Genomic DNA, 24,523 nt, shown 5'->3' with positions numbered 1-24,523 from the left:
AGGAGATTGCCATATTTACAAACCAATTGTTACCCTGTATAATGTTACGGTTGCTGCTTAGAGCTTTAATATATAGGCAGGTTCTCTTCAATGAGATGTAGGGTGAGAAAACATAAACAGAAAAGGAACACATTGTAGTACATTTTACAGCATAAATATATTGCAATTATTATTGAAATTTTGGTGTAAATTGTAAAATCAAATATTACTGAAATGCATTCCAAAATATCATGATATATACACAATACAGGCTGTTTGTTTTAACACAAGTTATGCAATCTGACCAAACTCTTAACTACATTAAAAAGGGAATATGTAACCAGGAAAGGTTCTCTTAGTCTGGTAACATTACCGACAGCTCACCCCAATGGTTTCAAGAGCAAGAAGGTGGAACATGTGTTGTTCTGCAATTATCAGACACATTGCACTTTTGGGGAGCCATTTGGTGGTGCTAATATTTTCATTAGATTAGTTGTGAGGGTCTGGTAAGTAACAGCATCAAATGAGGTAAACAAGATTTTTCTTTGTGGTTAAACATATATATATATATATATATATATATATATATATATATATATATATATATATATATATACAACCTTTGTTTTATAAAATATCATCATTTAATGGAAAAACTGTAAAAAAAAATCATATCTGATCTGGAAATTTTCACCTAAAATATTTTACATGATAGAAGTTAAGATTCTCCATTTATGTATCACTCACAATTTTTCCTTAGAATATAAACAGCTTTAAAGTAGAGCAAAAATGACATTTGCAGCAATTCTTCAATAAATACTCCCTACTGTTTAATACAGCCCTCAGTTGTCTCTGCTCTCAATGCAGAGAATATAGACACAGTAAATGCCACCTATAATGTGCTGATGGTGGCAAAGAAGTTAGATGATGGTGATGAATATAAACTTTCCAAACTGGATCGAGCAGTCATCTAAAGGGAACAGTTGTAAATCTTATTACATTTTAATATCATAAATTCAATAAAGTTGAGTAACAAAAAAAAGTGGAAAAATGTTGTGGATTATGCCACAAACCACATTTGATCTACTTATTTCCAATTACCACTTCTCTTGTGACTTTAAAAATAAAAAAAAACTGGAAATGTGCATGGAGTTTAATGGAAAATGACAAAATTAATATAAAATAAGCCAGAAATTGGTGAAAATTATAATGTTGACCTATTTCAGTTCACCTGACATAAATTTAATTTTCATTTTCTTTGTCAGGGATCAAGTGTTTGTGAAACGTACGTCGGGTGTTTGGTAGGTGAGCCTAATTATGTTTATGCCATTGTATGCCCTATTTGCACCTTATGCGACTTCATCCCTAGAAAATTACTTTGTCTGGCGCTTCAATCTGTATTATGTTATCAATTTATATGCTAGATCTAACATTTCTTATTTTCCATGTGTATAATATACATGTACTACGCACATAAACCTCTCGCGTACATTGTTTTCTAAAGTGATTCTATAGTTATTGATGCCTCTTTACCTTGGTGCTTTCCATTTTGGCTCATCCATCAATATATCTAGATGTTTGTTATGTTAAATATAGACATATTTTTAATCTATTCAATAAAAACTATTTTTAGTATTTATTAGCACATTCGTGGTTTGTTTTGGGCTTTTTAATGTAAATTGCATCATACGGACGGAAAACGTGAAAATGAATTAAAAGAAATGCAGAATAATCCAAAGTAGAAACATTCTGTTTGTTCATCATCATTAACTTGGCGTAATGTAATATTTATAAAGGTTTAATATTCAAAACGTGACGCCAAGCCAGTTACCCAGCATGGTGGCTATATTAACATTATTTTATGTTAAAAAGCAACTGGGTGGTCATCTTAAATAATGCAAATCTCTTGTGCTTTTCAGCAACCTTTCCAATAGATACATGCAGCGAGATTTTAAGATAATGAAAGATGAGGAAGAAGTAGCACAGATAATGAACTTCATATTTGTTTATACATTTCATAGCAGCGTTCACTGACTTCTGTTCTTATTTGTATGTACACCTTCAAATGAAGGGTTGTGACACGTAGAATACATAATACCTTATTGCTACTCATGGTTACCGTGTGGGTCAAATGCAGCACTTTCAAGGCTCATTGCCCCCTTAACTAATAAAAACACTGCCTTTTGAAATTTCCATTTTATTCATCGAGCACCCTTGGGTATCTCTAAGAAAAAGACTGTGAAATTAATGTAGATTCTGGCTGATTTTGTAATAATACTATGGCTCACTAAAAGCTTCGCCAGAGCAACACAGACATGTTTGACTCTTGCTCTCTAATGACTTTAAAAGTGCATTGATTTTCAGCTTCTTTAGCCTTGCACAGTTTGAACTTGGGTTTCAGAGAATAATTTAGTGTTCCACTCAATTTCCTCAAAACATTATTATTACTACTTAAAAGATTTTCAAATGAAGCAAATCTAAACACTGAGTGGTTCCAGCATATTGTCATTTCGAAGCTAATGCACAAAATCCTGTTCTTGGCATTACACGATTATCAGCTGCCCCAGTGGCCAGTAAAGACAATGAAACAATTATTTATTTATTTCCTTGAAGTTCCAACGACTAACGGATTGATAGGAAGGGCCAAATCAATTAGCTGGCTAAAAGAATAAAGTAATATATAAAATGCATGGTTAATTTAGCTGTTCCACATACTCTGTATACAGCTGATGATACCAAATAATACATTTTGTGAAAAAAGGGACAAACACTATTGTGAATCTCCATAACAGATATCATTACATCTCATGGTAAAATGTGCTGTAGCATGCAACACTGCTTTATGATGGACACCTTGGCAGAATCCAATTGACCACATAACAGGTCAAGGGGGTGCATTGGGTAGTGCTGGAATACATGGTGTGATGGATTCACTGAATCTTTATTCTGCTTTTATGGTCTTATGAGGGAATTGACACAAGGGACCCGATTCGTCAAAACTTTCACACCAAAATTCTGGTTAAAAGCTTTGAAAGGTTGCAAAATTTACTTGCAAATTTTCACGACAGTATTTCTGAGCTTTGACAAAATGGGCAAATATGGGCAATATCACGCTACAGCTCGTCTAATTTATTACGAGCTGTGGCTTTCTCTATACCTGAAATCTTACTCCAATACTGATTGGAATGAGACTCCAGGTATGGCAGATGTTCTCGATTGATGATGAGGAGCGTCTGTCTCAAGCACCCCCCCTCTCACGCCAGTCTTGATGAATTGGACTCATGGTGTTTGAAACAGAGGTGTGAACTCATCTTTTATAGGATTTATAACATGACTGCACACATTTTTTCAAAAATATTGAGTGAAATTTATAAGGAGTGATCGGATATAGAAATTGCACAAAAATATTTAAAAGGGGGTTTATAGTTTGTATCATATGGGTTTGTATCATATGGAGCTGAGTTCACTTTTGTGTATGTGTTACTATTCTCGTTTTTAAAGGTTGTCTTGGAATTAATAACAGAGTTCATTAAATATGCTAATCCATAAATAAATATTACCTTTCTCAATGAACATTTAAAATGTTCCTATTGCTGTTCCATGCATTTTACTTTATACTAAGGTCCCATTTTTATTTCCTAGCAGAAAGTCCACTAAATGAATCCAGTACTGATGAAAAATAGCCACTTCTAGTGCACAGATTTCTGCAGGATGACCTGCAATGTGGCAAGAATCAGTCTGCTGTCCATAAGAGGATATTGGTTGTGGGACTGAGATAATGGGCACTTGTGACAACTGGCACTAGACACAGTTATACATTTTATAGAATATTTTTATAACATAAAGATTAACATTGTTGCTCATTTATTTCATATGAGCTCAGCATTGCGATATATATTTTTTTAATGTTTTAGAGCTACATCTTTTATCTTCTATACTTTAAATTAATACATTGTTTTTTATTTTCTCTAAGGTGTTTTTTCAGGTATGGCTTGCTCTAGGCATAATACAGTACATATGTTTTGTCAAGATTGTCCATATAAAGGCTTATTCCTAGGATTGGAAATGATCCCATAGGAGATAACTTGCTGATCGCGTAGGATCCAACCATTGGGATACTTAATGATCTAAAAGATAGAACTGTGGAACCACTAGAATGGGCGTGTATAGTATAGTACTCAGCTTTCTCCAGCAATCACATTGACAATGAATGGTGCACATCTCTGCCCCACTCAAGAGGGTTTCAGAGCCTCATTCTCTGGGTCACTAAGTTATCGGTACCTCCTCTGATCAATAAGTTATCCCCCATTCAATGTAATTCTGGGAATAACCATTTAGGTTTACTAGCACAAAAGAGCTTAGCTTTGTTTTGTGTTTTGTTTTTTTATATGGGTCTCTCAACTTTTATATACCCCAATGAGGAGAACTACACAGGGAACGAAAATAACTATCAATAATGATACCACTGTGAGCCCCAATAAAATAGCGATGATAATGTCTAAAAGCACTGTGGAACATAATAGTGCCATATAAGTAAGTAAAAGAAATAAATACCATTTGGTACATTCGCAGTCTATACACTGAATTACTATACCACCAGCACTGCCCTATTTATCCATCATAATAGAAAACTAGACATTTTTTTTGAATGACAACTATAATGATTGCATTTTCTACCCATAGCATATTGTGGACTTGTAAAAGGATTGAAAATGAGTCTCTCATCCTTTTACAAGTGTTAAGTATCATTGCTACCTATAGCCTGCTGTTTTGTACAGAACTATCCAAGACTGTGAAATGCTATGGTGGTTCTGTGGATTACCATTGATCCTGTTGCAGTTCAGATGCCACAATCTTATCTACGTTGCCTCACTACTGTCACAAATGTGTGACAAATTTAAGAAAGCTGCAAAAGATTAGTGATGTGTGCGCTGAGATATAATATGGGAGAAATGCCCTACAAAAAAGAATGACACTGAGTAGCGAAGTTGAGGTATGGAGCACGAGCACCTCTCATTAGGGGTCTGAGCTGCTATCTGCCCTTTAATTAGCCTAAGCCCTTAGTCTCTTTTCACATTCCTGTTTTCCTTCCAGTAGAGGTCAGACACATGCACGATGGTCAGACACATGAACATGTAAAGGTCTCCAACTTGAGCTGCCTGTTAGTGTGGTTTATCCCAACAGAAGACCATCCCACTTCCATGACACCACCAACACTCCTATGAGAGGGCAAGGATTGCCACAACAGAGGGGATCATAGAGGCTCTTTCCTTTGCGAGAGGAGTGCTGAGAAGGCAAGGATATTCCACAGCAGAACAAAGCAGACAGGCATCTTATTCTTCATTGTGGGGATTGTTGCACGAGAGTACTCTGTGTGCCAATGCCTCTGTGTGAAGTGGAGTGACTCACTATATGCAGATAGAGACTGGTGCCTGTGACAAGAACAACTGTGTTTCAAGTACCAGTAAAATGTTGCAAATGTCCGCTGTATCCTAACTGTCTACCTCAGTTTAAGTATGTTGCTGATTGTGAATTTCTGTAACCACCAAGCACATTGCCTCATGTGAGAAAAGTTGTTGCAGTATCACTAGTGTACAGCTGCATTCCTTCTATGACCAGGAGCCATTGTGTCCATATCCTTGTAGGTGTATACTAGCACAATGTCATTGATAACAGGGTAGCCCTGCCTCCCATCATGTGAAGGAAAGCAATTGTTTTGCAGTCCTTCTATTTGTGTATTTTCATGACCTCCCTTCCAGCCAGGAAATAAATCACTAAAGCATTCTGTGATTGAAGCAATATTTTAAAAACCACGTAGGAAAGTGTTATAAGCTAAATAAAGTATTTATTTCTGTCAGTTTAACAGACCGAGCAGGTGCTTTGATTTATCACAGGATATGGCACTTAAAGGTTCCATTTCGTAGCTCCTGATTTGAATGTGAAGATCATTATCTTATAGTGGTATATGCACAGACCGCATTCTTGACTAACATGGCACTTTGTTGCCAAGGAATCCTTTTAGTTACCTAATTTGATCTTATTATCCATGAGTGTGTTCCGTACTAGCAATTACTAAACAGAGGTTAAGAATGTATAAGAGGCATGTAAAATGTCAACAAAAATCAATAAGGCACAGTTTATGCATTTACCACAATTTTCAGCAGCCGCAGCAAGCCGGAGAGGAGTTATACAGAGATGTTGCAATTAGCTGTTCCAGAAAAAAAGTCAAAGTGTTAGCTGAACAATAAAGATGCTTTTTATGCCACAGAGAGAACAAGCAAGGTCTTTTAAAAGTGTACGTCTTTTTAATTTACAGATCAATCAGTATTCCTTTTAGCGTCAAATGAAATACATAGCGCCTCCCAAATTCTATTTGAAAATCTTGTAATTGCTTTTCAAGTAGGTTGTTGGACAGAATTCTGTTTTGTATGCTTTAAATGCGGTGAATGGCATTGATTATTTTGTTTTTGCTGGAGTATCAAAGTTATCTTCTGCTTCAATCTCCTTTAGATGACAGGTTCAATGTAAAATCAGAAGCATTTTTGATATTATCATTAGTGGAGATGATAAAATGCTATATACATGAGTAGTAACATCATGGCTTGACAGGTCTCCTAACTTTTGATAAACTGCTTGAAATGTCACCAAATTTTTGTGCAATGTTTTGCAACTTTTGGGTTCTTCAGTCCCAGCCATCTCTGACAACCTGTTGAAAAGGGAGTGGAGCTTAGCTTAGAGGGGGCATTGTCTAGAACAGCTGAAAAAATCAGCATAATTTATGCCAAAAATGTACTGTAATGAACCACAGAAATGTAATTTAGTGCATTTTTTTGTGTTGGTGCATTGCAGCTAAAAAATTCATTAAACAAATTAAGCTGTACATTACTCTATTTGATGGATCTTACTCAAATGTACTTCTCATCAAGATTGATATATAAAATATTAGTCTTGAAGAAGCAAGGCATATGTGTATTCTTTGATCGATTGCTCCTTTTGGCACATCATTTTCGTATCGTTTTGGCTAATGGGTGAGCAGACCTGTCCCCAAATTGTGCTCTTACACAGAGCTGCACTGTTTGAGGACAGCTGTTCTTAAATTGTGATGCCGAACCTGATGTCAATAAAACTAAATGCCTCACAATCACTACTTTATTACTATTATTCCAAGATCTGACTACCTTCAAGAACGATCTTCTCATATATTATTGACATTAGTGTATCTTATTAATAGCTTGTTTTCCTTTTTCTTTACAATCAAGATATTTCTAAGGTGAATCTCATTCTATTTATATTTGCAAAGGTTAATAACCAACCCATTAAAAGCTGAATGGGGTACTTTTTGTAATTTTGGTGAACCACCAAATGATGCATCAATATTCATTTATTTATTTGCAAAGTGCACCCTATTCATTAACACAACATCTGAATATGGCGGCAAGACTGTTATGCATAAGGTTTCTCTATCCTACATTGTAATATTGCCAGTATAATTAGAGAATAGTCATGGTAACAAAGTTTATTTCACATGTCATATCAAGCAATCGACTAATTCGGTCAACTTATAAATGATGTAACACGAATGTGAAACCTGGACATTAAAAAAGCAAGATAGTAGAAGAATCTACACCTTCAAAATGTGGTGCTGGCAAAGGATGTTATCGATACCATGGATTGCAAGAAGAACAAAAAAATCTATTTCTGGAACAAACCAGGCCAGACATGTCACTCGAAGCATGGACCACCAAGCTACGACTTGCCTACTTTGGACACATCATACGAAGAGAGCCATCACTGGAGAAAGACATAATGGTCGGAAGTATTGGAGGAACAAGACATAAAGGAAGAACAGCCACCCAAAGGCTTGATACTATCAAGATATCATCGGAGAAGACCCTGGTGAACCTATCTAAGCTTGTACAAGATTGATCTTCCTACAGATTGTTCATACCGCAAGTCGCCATGGCTCGAGACCGAACCAAACACCATTTAAAAAAATAATTTGAAAAAGCCATAGAGAAGTCAGAATATATTAATTTTCAAAAATGTGTTGTGAAAGAACTTTAAAACATAAATTAATCAAAATGGCTTTGTATTTTCATTCTTCTTTATCTCTAGGCTACATAGTTTTGTAATATATATTTTTCCGTTCCAGATAACTACCGTAGGTATAAGAACAATAATGGTACTGTTTGTAAAGATATATTCAAATGTGGACAGTTTGTTGCAGACATTTCTGTGACTGAAAATGACTTAAAATGTCAGACAAGCCCACAGTACTGCAAATCATTGGCAGGTACATCGTGAAAAGTGTCATGGACCCAAATACACAGCACACAAATAGTTCAACAGATATGCAATATTAGATGCTTAAGCCTGTGCAAGATTTTTCTGAAATATAGAACAGATTTTGCCACTTGTCGTATTCCAATCAGACATGTATCTTTATCAAGATATCAGTATTTGGAGGTAAGAAGGGAAATTAATAGTGTGTGCTAGCATGTGATATCCCATGTAGGATGTAAATAAGCGTTTCCTTGTTTCAGAATTCTAAAGTTAAATGTTTCTACTTGTAGAGAGTGCCAAGTTGGCGTAAAGAGACATATAGGCCTTGAAATGCCCATCTGGAAATTTAAATATGCAAATAGCCTCATATCCAATGTGGCAAGGCTCATTAAAGATTTGTTATTGACTTTTAGGATTGCTATATCCAATAATTAATGGTGCTATATAAATAAATAATAATAATAATAATAAATGGCACAAGAGATCAAGTCCACTTCCTCTCTGAAGAGGTGATTTTCTTGTTTCAAAATACACTGATTAAAGCATCAATTTTTGAGCTATCAATCACTATTTGTGTGCTGTTGATTTTAATCTACACTTAAAGTCAGTACATACTTGTGAGCGCATAGACTTTAGCAAGTCATATTCAGATGAATAGAATGATAAATTTGCTGCACTATTGCTCACTATCATCTAAGCACTTGACAATAGCTGGAATAAAAAGTTCAGTACTTTGTGCATATCAGCCTGAAAGTCACAAAGTATCTTGTACCGTATATACTCGTGTATAAGCTGAGTTTTTCAGCATATTTTTTTGTGCTGAAAATGCCCCCCTTGGGTTATACACGAGTCATTGTCCCAGTTTATGGTGGGGGAGAGGGAGCAATAGAGAACTGGGTCACAGGAGGCAGCTACCGGGCTCTAACGGGTGCCTGCTCATTAAGGTAATGAATATTCACCACTCCCATAGGTGTGGAGAGAGGTAAATATTCATTACTTTCATGAGCGGGGACACGTGATCGCCCGGTCACATGAGCTGCTGGAAGCCAGAACAAGATGCTGCGAGGGCGCACAGGGAAAGTAAGTAGGATTTTTTTTATGCTTTTCTCATGGGGCCATACATACAAGAATGGGGATGAGGAACCACGCGTACAAGGATGGGATTAAGTAGCTATGCATACAAGGATGGGGATAAGGAGCCATGCATACAAGGATGGGACTAAGGAGCCATGCAGACAAGGATGGGAATAATGAACCATGCAGACAAGGATGGGAATAAGGAGCCATGCAGACAAGGATGAGAATAATGAACCATACATACAAGGATGGAGATAAGGAGCCATGCAGACAAGGATGGTAATAAGGAGCCATGCATACAAGGATGTGAATAAGGAACCATGAGCTCAAGGATGGGAATAAGGAATCATGCATACAAGGATGGGAATAAGGAGCCATGCATACAAGGATGGGAATTAGAAGCCATGCAGAAAAGGATGGGAATAAAGAGCAATGCATACAAGGATGGGAATAAGGGGCCATGCATACAAGGATGGGAATAAGGAGCCATACAGATAAGGATGGGAATAAGGAGCCATGCGTACAAGGATGGGAATAAGGAGCCATGCGTACAAGGATGGGAATAAGGAGCCATACGTACAAGGATGGGAATAAGGGGCCATGCATACAATGATGGGAATAAGAAGCCATGCATACAAGGATGGGAATAAGGGGCCATGCATACAGGGATGGGTGGTACACTACTGAAGATTAACAGTTCAGATCAGCAGTAAGGTTGCACCCTTGGTCTGAACTTTGATGGCTCCCAGCAGAGTCAGCCTTACCTCTGCATCGTGTTAGACGTTGAGGGGGGTACTATGGCTGGTTGGATATAGTGATCTGGTCAGCCTCAGAGCGGCATGAGCAGAATGTGAATGTAAAACATAGAGCCTTCTCATTCTGCACACTTCTTGAACAAATAACCAGCCAGGATGGGACTGCAGGTTGGCAGGTAACCTAGACAATGAGCTATAACATTAAAAATACCTTTGTTCTTGAGAACTGAGAGGATTTTTAATAAGCGGTAAATTGCAAAGTTACATGTTTTTACAAACACTTTGCAATTTTACCCATTTATAAACTGGCGACAACACCTTTAATACTTTTACAAAATGCATGGAGCATTAATAACTGTATATTCAAAATGTTACCGAACCTTCCAACACAAACCTCTGGGATGAAAGAGATATCAAGACTCACATTAAAGACCAAGGAAATGAGAAGATTACATATTTATAGGTGCTAACTCTGTGGTGAGTAAGGTCATGTTTTATGCTTGTGATAAGCATTAGAAATGGATAGCAAGCACTAAGCTTTGATAGGATGTGATAATCAGTTTCAAGCTGTACTTAACAGTCACTCAGTACTCTATATATCCATAGAGAGATTTAATTAGAAATAAAGGTCATTATTGCATATATAACTCCGCATAAATGCCAACAGGATTAATAAATAATGCACTGAGTATGCAAAATATTGGGTTTGGCTTGTTTCGATGATAAAACTGTAGTTAATACACAGGCTGTCTAATAACACTTGTGCTATATCTATTGCATACTTGAGATATTATTTGTATGGTTTTATATCTAGTATGCAACACTGTAGGAACAATATTTCAAGGGTGAAAACTTTTGCATTTAATTTTTAAGAATGAACACCTGTTTGTGTATCCTATTTAGAAGTGTCTTACAAAACATTGGATCGCATGCTGGCCAATGTTTTTCTATGAGCCTGTGCACATGTCAGGTTTTTTCTTCGGATAGAGTCTGTACAAGACTTTTTTATGCATTAGTTTGTTCTTTTTTGTTTGTTCATTTTATTATGTTTCTTTTTTGGAGTGTTGGTTCTTTATGCCGTTGTGGTTCTTATGGGTGCCTGTTTTGGATATTCCTATGAGGTATTCAGGAAAATATAAATGTCTGCTATTGGATGCAGGCTTTTGGTTGATGCTGGATGATCCACCGAGATAAATTTATTTCTGTGTATTGTGTGTGCCTCTATATAGGGAGTGAGGGGGCGTGTGCACGGTTTCCTGATTGACACTATGGAGATCATGCTCCTCTTACTCAGCCCCCGTTATTTTAGCATCTCCCGGTTCTTTGTGAGGTTATTTGAGCCTACGCATGCGTGGTCCCTATTAAGCTGTGGAGTATGCAGCTCCGGAAAGATGCGCACCGCCCTGGATCTGTGGTGGGTGGGCGCCGTATCTGGACGCATGCGCAGTGTGTTCCATTGATTGAGGGTGATTCCCTCAGTATGTGTCTCGCTGGGAACGTCATGCGAGGCGTCTGGAGCGCTGATGCGTTCCAGTGACGTACTTCCGGGTGCGCGGCTAGGGGTCTGCCCCCACGTGGAGGAGACGGACTGATATATAACATGGCAACGGTATGAATGGCGCTCCTGCATCCTTACCTTTTGTGGCATTGCTCCATGTCCCCTGATGAACCCCCAGGATTTCCACGGGGGGGAAACGCGTCGGGCAGTATAGGGAGGATATCCCGGCAGGAGACCGGCGGAGCTGGTGACTGTATGACCACCCACAACGTCTCTGGGATGCAGATGAGTAGAAGCGTGTATTATAGTACTGTACTATGGGGTGTTGTCTTTTTGGTTGTTTAACCTGCTCTGGTGGTCCCCTGTTTTTTTGTGGGGATGTTTTTGTGTTTATGTGGGCTGCAGGCCTATTAAGGACACTACATATCTGGGTGTCATCTGACCACTTGAAAACTTTGGTTACACATGACTATACATAGGAATGTGGGATGGAGTGGCCCGCTGATATATATATATATATATATATATATATATATATATATATATATATATATATTTTTTTTTTTTTTTTGGGGGGATAAACGAGACACTGATATTTTCACCCAATAGTTGTGATTTGTTACTCCCTATTAGGGACCTTTTTGTCTGGTACTAAATAACAATTTTGTTCTTTTGCTGAGTTCATTTTTTTTGCTTTTTTCTATTCTAATTTTTGAATTTTTTAGATTTTTTATATTTGTTTCATTTTTTCTGGTAATTAGTAGGTCTCTTTTAGGGAATATAGGGTGTAATTAGGGCTATTAGGGCCAGTCGTCGAGGAGTGGGGGCGCCTACCGCAGAAACTTAGGGTGTCAACCTCCGCTGTCAGGTAGGGAGCAGTAATAGGACACCTGACAGGGTAAATTAGATTTTATTCTGTGAGCTATTTTTCTGAATATCATTGTCTCTTATATTGGAGCAAACTGTTTTTAGCTTTTATAATTATTAAAAGTTATATTTTAGGAATCCTTGTTTTTTGGTTTTTGGTCTGTACAAGGAAAACAAATTGCTGCATGCCCAAGAGTCTGATCTAATATTCGGATCACACTCGTCCATGCAAGTCAATGAGTCCGTGGAAAACTTCGAACTGTCCTCAAATGACATGAAAGATGGAGACATTTTTTTCTCCATCTTTTTCTCATCCAAGAAAATCGGATCACACTATGATCACACTCTGATCAGAGTTTAATAAAAGTGTCATTTGCATAATTGATTTACTTTTCTCAGATGACTAAAAAAAAGCTCATCTGCACCTAGCCTTAACCTATCTATGGTCAATATAGAGGCAGGGTCTGACTACACACAGGGTCTGTTTGGTGTATGAACGGAAGACAAAGATGGACTCTCGCTAAATCTTTGATATTATGAGAAAGAAGATGCCTTTTTAACAACCAACTTGCTTTTCCTACATCCCTAATTCTGTTTCAGCCTTGTAGCAATTTTCTATATAAAAAGTTTCACATATGTGACAAATTTGCTTGATGAACATTTCAGCTGATTTTAGACTTTTTTACATATTTACCTGGAAAAATACTTAGATAATACATTGTACGAAAACATCTCCATATCAGGAGACATGGAAATTTAAGGAAATTTTGACTTTAACCTAAACTTGAACATTCACAAAACATTTTAGAAAATTAATATATTCTGTCTTAAATATGAGAAGAAATGTGTGCATGATTATATAATTTAAAAGTTCATCTAGTGTGTATGTAGGAATTAGCCCTTTGCGGAATATGCCATGTTGTGAAATAAAACTTTGTTACCGCACCTACTCTCTAATTATACAGGCAATAGTACATGTCATTTTAAATAACATAGAGGCATTTCCCTTTTAGCATTTACGTTTTCAGACAGCTTGCTATAAAGTACCATCTCTAAATTCCACAGTCTTGCTGTAAGTATAGAGAAATGGAAGGTAATTATGCAGTGCTGATTTCTACCAATTTATGAAAATGCCAGAAATGATTGACTCTGCATTACAATGCAGGTAATTGTTAGTTCCTTATTCAATTCTAGCCCACATCAGAACTTCTGGTCCTGCCCCACACGTTAGAAAGGTCACTCTGAATCTTAGTTTTAGACTTCTTTCTTTTTCTTCTACTCAGTTTGAAATACATTAGTTTGTGGATCAGAAATAACAGGGAGGTATGCAGGTGGAGAGTAGAGGCCTGGCTTACAAAAGCTATTTTATTTTGAATAATTTTCCCCCTATTATAAATTGCAAGATTACATTTCACAGAGGGAATATGTGGTTACAATAAGCATGGACGCCATGGTGGGAGCTTAATTAAAACTTTTATGCCAGTAAATTGGTGGAAAATCGTTTGAAAAGTTACAACTTTTGGCATTTTCATGACATGCCTAAAACAACTCTACCAAAGACTACGGCGGGAGAGGCCGTGGCTACGTCAATCCATCAAATTCTGGAAAATTCTTGAAGTGCTGACATTAATTATTAAAAAAATGCTACTACAGTCCTTGACTATGGCATTAGCATTTTTCGAGGTGCACACAACTGAGACGATTCACCAAATTCATTAGGTGCCAGTGCGCCTCTTAATGAATTTGGCGCATTCGTGAAGACGTATGAAACATAAGTCTTAAAGAATTGGCCCCCATAATTTTATTCTAAAATGCCAATAAACAAATTTTTACCAATTAAACTGAAAAAAAAAAATATTAGCTTTGCTTCAAATTAGCAATAATGGCTCCCGAAAGTCTAATCTCATCCATCAGCCAACATAATCTACTTGTCTTTGTCAGTAGGTAATCATTCCTATCTTCTCCTTTTTGACACTGCAAGTTATCCCTGGCAATCAATGAATACAAGACAAGCTTTCTGATCCACAAATATATTCATAAAGTTATAGGGCTCAGAGCTTTCAGTTAGCTAAACCTACATATACTCCCAATAACTAACATTCTTTCACATTTTAACTTTTATAGTAATGTGAACAAATTAATATTCTAAAATGATAGAGCCACGAGTTGTATTTACAGAAGAGCAAGTTCATATGCTTTAATCATGTACAGTATCTCTCAAAAGTGAATACACCCCTCATATTTTTGTAAATATTTCATGAGACACACTGAGGACATGACACTTTGATGTACACTATTTTAGTCAGTGTACTGCTTGTATAACAGTGTAAATTTGGTGTGCCCTCTAAATAACTCAACAAACAGATATTAATGTCTAAATCGCTAGCAACAAGAGTACAACCCTAAGAGAAAATGACCAAATTGTGCCCAGTTAGCCATTTTCCTCCTCTGTGTCTTGTGACTCATTAGTGTTACAAGGTATCGGGTGTGAATAAGGAGCAGGGGTGGTAAATGTGCTGTTATTGCTCTCACATGCTCTCATACTGGTCACTGGAAGTTCAACATGGCACCTCATGGCAAAGAACTCTCTGAGAATCTAAAAAAAATAATTGTTGCTCTATATAAAGATGGCCTAGGCTAAAAGAAGATTGTCAACACCTTGAAACTGAGCTTCTGCACAGTGGCCAAGACCATACAGTGATTTAATAAGACAGGTTCCATTCAGCACTGGCCTTTCCATGATCGACTGAAGAAGTTGAGTGCACATCGTCAGCATCATATCCAGAGGTTGTATTTTCAGAACAGACATATAAGTGCTGCCAGCATTGCTGCAGAGGTTAAAATGGTGGGGGGTCAGCCTGTCAATGCTCAGCCCATACGCTGCATACTGCATCAAATGGGTCTGCATAGCTGTTGTTCCAGAAGGAAGCCTCTTCTAAAGATGATGCACTAGAAAGCCCTCAAGCACTTTGCTGAAGACAAGCAGACTAAGGACATGGATTACTGGAACCATGTCCTGTGGTCTGATGAGACCAAGATAAAGTTATTTGGTTTAGATGGTGTCAAGCGTGTATGGCAGCAATTAGGTGCGGAGTACTAAAACGAGTGTGTCTTGCCTACAGTCAAGCCTGGTGGTGGGAGTGGCAAAGTTTGAGGCTGCCTGAGTGCTGCTGGCTGTGACAAGCTACAGTTGATGGAACCTTGAATACCAACATGTACTGTGACATACAGAACATAGCATGATCTCCTCCCTTCAGAAAATGGTCTGCAGGGCAGCAATCCAACATTATGATGGCCCCAAACACACCTCCAAAATGACCACTGACTTGCTAAAGAAACTAAAGCCCCGGTCACACTAAGCGAGGTCGCTAGCGAGATCGCTGCTGAGTCACAAGTTTTGTGACGCAACAGCGACCTCAGTAGCGATCTCGCTATGTTTGACACGTAGCAGCGACCAGGCCCCTGCTGTGAGATCGCTGGTCGTGTCGGAATGGCCTGTAGTCCATGAGCCAAGAACCAAATTTGACGATATCGGTACCAAGCGGAGTGACTAATTCTCTTTGGTATTTTTAGGTAGATGCATGTCTGTAGTTTATTTTTTGATATGATAGCCCTTACATATACGTAGCTTATTAACCCCTTCAGCCCTAGGCCTATTTGTACCCAAGTGCCTAAGCCAATCTGACCTGTGCCACTTCATGGGCTAATAACTTTGGAACGCTTTCACCTATCCAAGCCATTCTGAGATTGTTTTCTCGTGACATATTGTACTTCACGTCAGTGCTAAATGGGAGTCAATATATTTTACCTTTCTATATAAAAAAATGCTAAATATTCGGAAATTTTGGAAAAATCGGCAATTTTTTAACTTTGAAATTCTCTGCTTTTTACAAAAATACTGATACCCCCCATAATAGTTATTAATTTACACTCCCCACATGTTTACTTCATATTGGCATCATTTTGAAAATGAAACCTTATTGTTTTACGACGTAATAGGGCTTATAGTTTTATGCGCAATTTTTCACATTTACAGCAAAACCCACTTTTCAAAGGACCAAGTCACTTCTGAAGTCACTTTAAGGGGCTTACATAACAGAAACCACCCATAAATTACCCCATTTTGCAAACTACACCCCTCAAGCTGTTCAAAACTCATTTTTAAAAACTGTTAACCCTTTAGGTGTTCCACAGGAATTTTAGCATGAGCCAAGAACCAAATATGACGATATCGGTACCACCCGGAGTGACTAGATGTAGTATTTGTAACAAAATTTAATCCAAGTTATGTAAATACACACTGAACATGTCATGTGCATATATATATATATATATATATATATATATATATATATATATATATATATATATATATATATATATATATGTTACTCCATAATATCTTCAACATCGGACTCTGAATCTGACTGTTGTTCTACTGGCTCGTCTTCAGTACCCTTGTTCTGGCATGTCTGTAATCTGCACATGTCTGTGCACTTCAGGCCATTGCTGAGGCAAGTACACTGAGGAAGTTCACATGACCGCACACACTTGCAGGACAGTAGCTGTATAATAGCTTCTGGTGCTGGTGCCCCTTGCATCCACTTGACAACAAGCTTTCCGTCGTTATCTATCATCCAACCGCAGTCTGTTGGGTTTGCAACCCATGGCTGGCTCTGCAGACTTCTCCTCCAGATCGCAGCCTGGTAGTTTGCACGCAGTGCATGCATGAAAAGGCAGTCCTGGCAAGGAGGGAGTTGACTTGACTCTACCACTCCACGTCTGGCACAGAACAGCTGATAACGGAGCCTGTTTACCTCAGTTGTTTGGGTAGTTGGCAGGTACATGTGGCAGGTGATTTCCTGTAACTTCTCAAAAAGTTCGGTAGACACTTCCCATGAACGACCAACTTCCTGAAAGGCATCCTGGTATGTCTTGTTCATCTTCAACTGCTTGAGTGTCGTCATCTTCCCACGGCCAGCGAATGCACTGACGGTGTCACAGCCTGTAAATGCATGCATACCAATCAATGAATCACATACGCTGCCTCCCAATGTTCGGCTCAGAGTGGTGATATCCAGGAATCTTGTCCGGTTCTGTGTACCGCATTTCTGGAACAGGTGGGATGGGATTTTGTGGCACATGCCCAGACACAGGACCATGACATCAGTATCCTCCGAAGTGATGATGACCGACTTGTAACCAGATTCTGCTGCATGAAGAGCATGGAGAAGGAGGCGTGTGTCTGCTTCTTCTTGATTTGACTTAAGGTCAGCAGCCTCTTCCCACTGTTCTTTGGTGATCTTAAAGCAGAGCTGCTCACATGTGACATACAGCTCCTTCTCCTCAAGCTTCTCCCTGTGGTGTTTCGCCTTCCATTCTTCTACCAGAAACTTTATGAGACTTGCCTTGTTGGAGGAACTACTTAGAAGCTTTTTCCACTGCTGGATGTTGTGCCCATGTTGAATGTTCTTGAAATGGATCCCTGTGCCTTCATATCTGTTGACTCTTTCTGTATCTTTGATGGATGTCTCCTTGTAGACGTCAAAGACAATATCAATGCGCTTGCTCTTAGCACCCTCATGGATAGCGCGACTCATTGCTGTGCCTGCTAGCTGGCCAAATGTTGCATTGTTTCCCTTCAGTTTCTGAACCAGGATCATCCCATCAATGATGGTTGCAGAGGGCTCGGGGATCACTTCTGCAGGACGAGCATTCCTCTCCAACTCCCTTGCGAGGGCAGCCTTGTTGGTCTTGCGGATAGACCCATCACCATTGGCAAGTGCCCATGGCAATGGACCCAGGGGATGAGTCAAGACATCACTCATTTGTAGCTTTCTGTTCTCAGCTACAAGTATCATCTGGCCAAATAGGTTTCTGTCAGCCTTCAAAATTACCTCCTTGCCAAGACCTTGTCTGCGTGTCTTCATTTGGATGTTAGAGAACGTTTTAAGTTTGTTCTTCGTCATCTTGTCATGAAACAATGTAGTTGGCTTATCGGTACCCAAACGCTCATCCTTGAATGTTTGATATGCATCCTCTCCTATACTGTATGCCCCTTGAAGGTCTTTGGCTACATCTGGTGGTGCTACAGTCGCTGTTGACAAACTGATAAGTTCACCATTATGCTCTTTGTTGAAGGGGTTCACCCAACCTGTCTCCAGCAGTTGAACGAAAGATTGGACATCGGCTTCATCTCTTCTAATCCTAGACACCTGTAGGTCTGAATGGCTGAAGTCAGTATATTGTTGGCCTACCAGGGCCCTCAGCTGCCTCAAGTACATACTGCGGTACTCTGATGTCAGGTAGAACCTGGAAACAGCTCCAACTTTGAGGCTGAAGCCTTTTGTGCCCCCTGGTGTCTGGGTGTCTTTGTTGATTGTCTCTTCAATGGTCTGGTCCACAGGAATTCGTCCAAAAGGATTCTTGCTACCGATCTGGACCGAAAAGCCACCTTGCATGAAGTATTCATGGACCTCTGGGTGTTCTATGGGCAGCCGAGACATTGTGGCATAGTAATAGGTTAGGTATCGGGCATAGTTGACCTTGTCATAGGCAAAACACCATGGTATCATCTGTCGGATTGCTCCTAGGTGAAGCATCCAGTTGCCTTCTCTTGAAGCTCGAACCAGGGCCAGCATGGTCTCGACCATGTCCAAGTATGACATCCAGAATGCTGAGAGTTGTTCATTTCTGAGGGTCTCAAGATAAACTTGAAAGAGCTTCAGGGTAAGTGTGCAAGATTCATTATCCAAGAGCTTTTCGAAGGATCCCTGCGACACACTGATGCGAAAGTTTGTGATGTTCTTCAGTGTTTCATCCAGATGGTGAAGGTCCCTTGCATGGTTTTCTTCTAGCCATGGAAGGAAGTTTTTCCATGCAAGCCTCATAAGTGCTTCATAGACCAGCTTGTGTAGTCTCACTGCTCTGTTGTACCTCCGGCCGTCCATCACTCCAGACACTGATCCTTCAGCGATTACACCGGATTCAACACACAGATCTCTAAGGCCTGCATCCTGAAATCTGTTCCCTATGATAGAGAGGAGATTACAGATTGTGTGGAAGACACCCATTCTAATTATAATGTTCTTGAACTTCTCCTGTTTCTCCTTGTTTTTTGCTGGTACACCTCTTAAAAATAAAAAAATGAGCCTAAAATGACACCTTCATGTAAAAAATGCACTTTTTCCATTTTCTCAACCAAGTGTTTCCAACTACTGTGAAACACTGGTTGGGTCAAAGTGGTCACTATACCCCCTAAAAGATTCCTTGGGGGTGTAGTTTCCAAAATAGGGTCACTTTTTGGGGTTTCCACTGTGGGGGTACCTCAGGCAGCCTTCAAATGTGACATGGCCCCCTAGATTTCTTCCAGTGAATCCGCCACCCAAAAACCACATAGCGCTCCTTCCGTGTTGAGCTGTGCTGTGTGCCCATACTTTAGTTTACGAGTACATGTGGGGTGTTTCTATAAACTGCAGAATTAGGGTAACCAAGTTTGGGTTTGCCGTTAACCCTTGCTAGGTTGCAGGTAAAATTGGATTACAATGTAATATCTGGAAAAAAAATGAAATTTTGAAATTTCGCCTTCATTCTGCTAAAATTCCTGTGGAACACCTAAAGGGTTAACAGTTTTTAAAAATGAGTTTTGAACAGCTTGAGGGGTGTAGTTTGCAAAATGGGGTAATTTATGGGTGGTTTCTGTTATGTAAGCCCCTTAAAGTGACTTCAGAAGTGACTTGGTCCTTTGAAAAGTGGGTTTTGCTGTAAATGTGAAAAATTGCGCATAAAACTATAAGCCCTATTACGTCGTAAAACAATAAGGTTTCATTTTCAAAATGATGCCAATATGAAGTAAACATGTGGGGAGTGTAAATTAATAACTATTATGGGGGGTATCAGTATTTTTGTAAAAAGCAGAGAATTTCAAAGTTAAAAAATTGCCGATTTTTCCAAAATTTCCGAATATTTAGCATTTTTTTATATAGAAAGGTAAAATATATTGACTCCCATTTAGCACTGACGTGAAGTACAATATGTCACGAGAAAACAATCTCAGAATGGCTTGGATAGGTGAAAGCGTTCCAAAGTTATTAGCCCATGAAGTGGCACAGGTCAGATTGGCTTAGGCACTTGGGTACAAATAGGCCTAGGGCTGAAGGGGTTAATAAGCTACGTATATGTAAGGGCTATCATATCAAAAAATAAACTACAGACATGCATCTACCTAAAAATACCAAAGAAAATTAGTCACTCCGGGTGGTACCGATATCTGGCCCGGCTCATGGACTACTGGACCTTTTTTTGATCATTGAGGTCCCGCTGGATACCACACATCGCTGTGTTTGACACCTTACCAACGACCTTGTTGACGACTCAGACACCGACACATAGGCGTGCATTTGCATTGCCCTTTCCGCACCCCTCCGCTCCGATTGGTGGTCGCTACTGCGTTCTGATTGGTGGTCATGCCTTCAACAGAAGGCGACATAGTAGCGCTTCCATCCTTTGTTCCTGACCGCGTGGTGGTTTGCAGATCGTTGTAGAGTTCTCCGACCTGCGACTCCTCTTCGATTTATCTATTCTTTAACGGTTCTTCTGACACCTATATTTTCTGCAAACCACCACGCGGTCAGGAACAAAGGACGGAAGGGCTATTGTGTCGCCTCATAAGGCAAGGCCGCCACCAATCAGAACGCAGTAGCGACCACCAATCAGAACTGAATGGGCACGGAAAAGGCAACGCAAATGCACGCCTGTGTTACTACAACGTCACACAGGACGTCCCTCATCGAGGTCTGAATCGTCATAATAGCTGCCATGTGACAGGGTCACAACGACCAACGACATCGTTGTACAGGTCGCTACAGGTCGCCGCATCGCTGCTGCGTCATTGGGAAGATCTCACTGTTTGACATCTCACCAGCGACCACATAGCGACGCAGCAACGATCCCTGACAGGTCGTATCATTGTCGGGATCGCTTTAGCGTCGCTAAGTGTGACGGGGCTTTAAGGGTAAAGGTGCAGGACTCTATGTGTAGAGTTATTTAGAGGGCACACCAAATTTATACTGTTATACAAACTGTACACTGACCACTTTACATTGTATCAAATTGTCATATCTTCAGTGTTGTCCCATGAAAAGATATAATAAAATATTTACAAAAATTTGAGGGGCCTATTCACTTTCGTGAGATACTATATATGAGACGTAGGGAGTGCATACAGCTTCACAATACAAACAGCAGCTTCTTTTTGACTGTAGGATTAATGGAGTTTTCTAAGAATAATATTTTTCTCTAATTACACATTGAAATGAGCCCAAAAGTGAGCTCCCTTCATTTATATGTCACATGCCAAAAATGAAGGTGAAGCATGAGGTCACACTACATGTTTTCAGATTGGGAAATTAAAAAAGATTAGGCACTAAATTATGAAACTGGGTTATCAGGGCATGTTAGACCAGTAGAAAATGATTGTTTACAAGATTTAGTTCTTTCCTAAAAGCTTAGAATGTTTTTCTACCATCATTTCAGCATATCTGCCCCAGATACAAAAGCCCCCACCCCCACAGTGGAGAACTATCTTTCAACCCTTTAAGGTTATCATCACCATTTCCATGGGGAGACAATATGGAATGCAGTTGCTGAGAACAACTTACAAACAGCCCTCCAAATTAAAAGGGCTTACCCAAGTGCATAGAGGATATTTGGGGAAAATCGGTAGAGTCGTTGGCTACCCAAAACAGAATTATTTGGAGCATGGGTCATGCAATAGATTGGAATTAGGTATATTACAAGATATATATTCTATATTAGATATCTACATGAATTGATATTATTCCCAGAAAACGTGGGCTGTGGAAATGTACTGTATGATGATGAGGGTTGGTTCTGCTATGGGAAGCGAAGCAATAAGTAACCCAGAGGATTGTCAGGTCACACAACATGCTGGTCTATGTAATCAGAGCATCCTAATATAAGAAAGAGCTTTTGCATGGACATGCTTGGATTACAAGCTAAAAGTAATATATTACTATCTGTTTATCACAATATAAAGAGCAAGGCCATAACGATTTCCTAAATATTTCTTGCAATAAAACACAACTTAGTTAACAAAGGCCATTATGGTTTTCACAATGCAGATGTCAGAAGAATTAATGCATTTTCTTATTTTTACTCCTTGGATGCTAGTCATATTGCATTCCAGCAAATTGCTCAGTGTGCCTGGAACTGATCCTCTCAGGGGAAAATGAAAAATGTGTCCATATTGTTTTCATTTTATCTGTGTAATCCACAAATGAAAGGAGAAGTCTATAGGGATTTAAAAGCTCTGTTCTTCATCTCTGAACTATTAGGTTGGTCCAATTAAAGGTTTCTCCATGTACAGTCAACATGATCTACTTTGTGAAGGATTGTGCTAAACAAGCTCTAGAACAGATGCCAAGGATCACAATCAATTTTGCCGTTACATGCATTCCTGAGATCCTCTTCCTTGTAGAGCACCTTTATGTCACTACACATAAAAGTGTATGTGTGCACATGCATACGGAGAAATATCTCATCATAAGAAGCTGCCTTTGCAGCGTGCTATAAACTGGCCAATAATCAGTTCTAACCACATAATAAAGCCACTTCCATCAAGCTTCATCTTTATGCTTTATGTTGCAGCCAATCAGACTTATTTGTAGAAATGTTCAGAAATAACACAATTTGCAGAGAAACTGCAATCAACTGCACACTTCAAGTAGAGTTCGAGTATTGTTAGTAAATGCATAAACCATGAATCTCAAGTTAAAATGGAAAACCATAAATGATCATAAAGCAATCATCAGAAACATATTATTGTGATTCTGACTTTTATGTTGTCTTTTCAATCCAATGTATGTTCTTTCTTAAATGTAAGGTCGACCACTTAACCAATACAATAAAAAGATCTTGTTTACCCCATTTGTGCACACACAGAGGACACACTTTTATCACATAAAGAGACCAGACATATTTAATTCATACATATACACAAACCTTGATGGAAAAAAAAATATTAAGTTTTCTAATATACTGTTCTTTGTTTCTAATTCTCACCATTTGTAGATCACTTTTCTAATGTCAAAAACCATTACTGATTACATCAAATGGTTGAAGCGCTTTCGAAGATTGGCAGGGGATCTGAAGTTGACCACACGCATCAGAGTGCTGCTGGCTGAATGTTCATTTCAGGTGAAAGCTATCTCTCCCCATTCACCTACACACATTTACGCTCAGGGGATTGCATGGGTTCTGAATAGGGAATAGGGTGGTAGTTGCTGGCAGACACCAATGGCAACAACTCATCTACTGTAGGATCAGACCCCCCATAATCAAAAGATTGCCTAGATTACATACAATTGCAATGAACATCTCTGAAAAATATTTGGTTTGTACTGTTTTTTAAAGGGGTTCCTCCCTTCGGTAAATGCGGCATCCAATCAGTGAGTTCAGAGGCTTTGAGTGATTCTTTCCATCTACATGTTCTATAATTTTGAGCTGTTGCCATTATATGAACAGTATAGCCACTGTCAGACAAAAGGCGCAATACTGAGACTCGCCATTGGGCCCAGGGAGGGTGAGTACACAATGGTTTGTTTGTTCATAATATCCTGCAGCCAGGGACCAATATTTACTGACAGAGAACAACCCATTTAACCTTTGGATGTAAAGAGGAATGGTTTCTTTCACTGACAATATGTAGAAATCTTTAATATGGTGAGATCAAACAAAATATATTACAATGTGCCAAATTGTCCTTAAGAAATGTTCAAACCAAGCACAGATGCTCAGTGCACCCTTGGTGTGGCCGAGTAGTTCAATGCACATTTCATACTGTTACATCTGCTTGTTTTCCATCTATTTCCACCCCTCTTCAGCTTCTGTGAAACCAGGGCTGTCAATCAAGGATGTGGTGAATTGGAGATAGATGCAAAGTAATTAAGTGGGAAGGTGCACTGAAAAGCTCGGTCCCTCCTAGAGTGCACAGAGTGACTATTCTTGGTTTAATCAGTCATCTTGTGCTGGCAGACTCCCGTAA

At 39.0% G+C, this 24,523-nt stretch overlaps 1 protein-coding gene across 50 annotated transcripts in view; it reads right to left on the bottom strand.

Moving 5' to 3' along the window:
- CELF2 (CUGBP Elav-like family member 2) overlaps positions 1–24,523 on the bottom strand; it is a 632,182-nt gene that overhangs the window by 101,200 nt on the left and 506,459 nt on the right. The window lies entirely within an intron of this gene.

Source organism: Ranitomeya variabilis, chromosome 5, assembly GCF_051348905.1.
Source record: "Ranitomeya variabilis isolate aRanVar5 chromosome 5, aRanVar5.hap1, whole genome shotgun sequence".
NCBI classification, from domain to species: Eukaryota; Metazoa; Chordata; class Amphibia; order Anura; family Dendrobatidae; genus Ranitomeya; species Ranitomeya variabilis.
The sequence above is the reverse complement of the archived record's forward strand: the minus strand, read 5'-3'. Positions and strand labels throughout refer to the sequence as shown.